General features: G+C 44.3%; 1 long non-coding RNA gene across 1 annotated transcript; it reads right to left on the bottom strand.

The window, feature by feature from the left end:
* On the bottom strand, nucleotides 438-2,560 carry LOC109708263. The gene is made up of 3 exons (XR_002215699.1): nucleotides 2,470-2,560; nucleotides 1,891-2,250; nucleotides 438-630 (listed from the first exon to the last, which is right to left on the bottom strand). It is a non-coding gene; the product is annotated as an uncharacterized LOC109708263 (long non-coding RNA).

Here is a 3,018-nt window from a genome sequence, read left to right as displayed (position 1 = left end):
CCATACTGAAACGGGAATTGGCCTAAACTGCAGGTTGGTTTAGAAATTTTATTTTTCGCGCTGTTTTCATACCAAAACAGTTCCAACTCACCTAAAACTCTCCCGAAACCTCTCTAGTGACACCTTATATAAGTAATTTATACTGGACCTTAACAATTTGCAAAGTTCAGTATACTGCAAATATATATTGAGACCCCTCACCTGTCACGACCCGCGACCACCCGCCAATTTGGCCGGGTCACGGCGCCACCGACAGACCGCCGAACGGACAGAGTTTCCCCTGTACGTCCTAGGCGTCGCAATCGGTACAATGTACAGTACAATGGTTCCAACCAGGAACAGATATCGATCATGATTGCGTAAGGAAAGTATCACAACATAACACATCCTATTTATTACATACATTCACATTACATTCATTTATTTACATCGCACCTTATATTACATTCAACATCCAATGCAATTAAGTTATTACATCATAGATATTACAATTTGATACATTTGCTTGCTTTCATTTTCTATACCTCTAAGCTACGTCGACGGGGTACTACTAGCTCTGGTCTCTCGGGTAGGGTGCTATCTACGGAGCTACCCCCTTTCCTCACGCCGCCGCGCAGCTCACGTGCGAACCTGCAACACCCCAAAACAACGTGGGGTGAGAACCAACTCCATGGTTCCCAGTGGGTACGGCCACCCAAGGGAAATGCTCGACCAACAGGTTCAAAGAAGGCAACTGCAGGTTAGATTAATAAATAGATAGATAGTTATCTTGACTATGCAATTAATAGAACCATACCTTGCCTCGCAAATGCAATAATGCCACTATATGCAAATCATGCAAGAATGCAACAATAAGAAGTACATCACTTGATTCTACTTCTATCTCGCTCAGATCCAACTAACCTCTAAGGTTTCTATTACCTTAGGTTCATCACATTTAACACTAGCTCTCAAGGTTCTTTCTACCTTATTCCAGCTAGCCACCCGACTCGGCCTCGAGTCAATCAACAGCGGATAATCCGCGCTCTGCTCGGCTCGAGGTGAAGGACCCTATCACAACGCACCTCAGCCTGCAAGCCAAGAACCACATCGCCCAACGGTCCGCCCGAAGGTCCGTGCACCGTGGTCAGGGATTCGCCAGTGGGAGAGGAACATGCCGCATACACCCATAGCCAAGATCCCCGATAGGGAGAGGAACATGCCGCATACACCCTAGCACTCTTTGTTCTTGCTTAGTCATAATCCTCAAAGTTCTTCCGGTGGGAGAGGAACATGCCACATACACCCGCGGTCCAAAAACTATTGAGTTTTCAATCCTAAGATTCCGGAATCCATTTTCCAAGCTTCTAGGGTAGTCTCAAACCCTATTGTATCGACCTATCTAGGTCCAATGCACTTTTCCTCCTAGGTCTAGCTGACTCTAGGTTAAATGCCCTTATTTCACAACCTAGGTTTACTTTAACTCTAAGTTCAGTTCTTAGCCTATGTTCTTTAAAACTAGGTTGATGCCACACACCTAGATCCCGACTCTAGGTTCACACTCAACTTATGTTCTTTAACACTAGGTTATATGCCACTCGTTATTCATCCTAGGTTCAACAACGCTAGGTTCAATGTCATCTATGTCCGACCTATGTTTATTAACACTAGGTTAATGCCACTCGATCTACTTGATATCCTATTTGTCATATCGAGTCCATATGCACATGCATCTCATCTAGCCCGATCACTACATGTATACATATCAACATGCATCTATTTACTAGCATGCACTTTCCAAACATTATTATGCTTATTGTCTCTAGCATGTAGTCTACAACATATAAACATTTGCATGCATCTATCCACTAGCATATATTACATAATGTTAACATGCCCTTATGCACATACATATGCATCAATAAGAGTCCACGTTCCGCTTTGACTTGCAGGGCGACCAAGTCGCTTCGGTAAGCACAACCCACATTAATTCGCGTTCTGATTGCTTGTCGACACTTGCAATCGGCCTCCCGCAGCACTTGTATCTGGCACGGCCCAATATTGCAACTGCGCCTCAACCGTGCTTCGCTTTGCAGCCCCGAAAATTATAGGTCTTCGGTTATGTGCCACGATGCCTCAAATCCATTTCCATGATTTTACGACATCGCCTCGGCCCTCGAGGCGGAAATGAAGCTAAATCGTCATTTTCTTGAATATCTTTGTAACAGCTCGACGGATCGCCGAACCGACTTCCCCAACGCGTTCGTTTACCTAGCAATTAGCTTTACAGAGGGTTAAATGAGATCAAACCCTCATATATATCAAAACGTCATTTTGGAGCCCTAGGTTTGCATCTAAACAAAAACCACCATTTGAACTCTAGATTCAAGCATTAAACATCTATTAAGCTTGCTAGAATTGCATCTAAACCATCCTTAGGGTGCATAAACCAAACCCTAAGAAGTTACCATTAGAGCCCTAGAAGCTTACCTCCCTAGGTTTGCTCCAAGGTTGAGAGGAAGAAGATGATGATGATGGTGGTGGTGATTCTCTTCTTCTCCTCCTCCTTCATTCTCTTTCCTTTCTTCTCTTCTTTTCCCTTTCTTCTTCTTTCTCCTCTTCTTCTTCTTCACGTTAAGAGAGAGAGAGAAGTGGTGTTGGAGTGAGGGAAATGAGAGAATGAGAGAAAGAACCCTCTCTATACACTCTCATAATGCCCAAAGTGCAATTAGGCCCTTCAACTTTCATTTTATTACATTGCCCCCTCGGGGGCCATTTTTTGTATAGGGGACCGGTCCCTGGACTTGGGGGACCGGTCCCCGTAGGTCCAGAATTCCAGCCTTTAAGGACTTAGCCAAATTTTCAGCTTTTTCACCGTTTCTTCTCCGTTTTCACTCGTTTTCGCTCGTTTGACCTCCGATTCTTTTCAAATCGAACCGAGACTCTCCAAACATGTTTTTGAGCGTATTTTCATCATCTTTTCATCCCCGCTAATGTCGGATTTGGCTCACGGCCCAACATGGCCTTTCGGCTTCGTTT

Source organism: Ananas comosus, linkage group 3 (genome assembly GCF_001540865.1).
Source record: "Ananas comosus cultivar F153 linkage group 3, ASM154086v1, whole genome shotgun sequence".
Taxonomy (NCBI): Eukaryota; Viridiplantae; Streptophyta; class Magnoliopsida; order Poales; family Bromeliaceae; genus Ananas; species Ananas comosus.
Note: the sequence above shows the minus strand (reverse complement) of the source record. Positions and strands in the feature narration are given on the sequence as shown.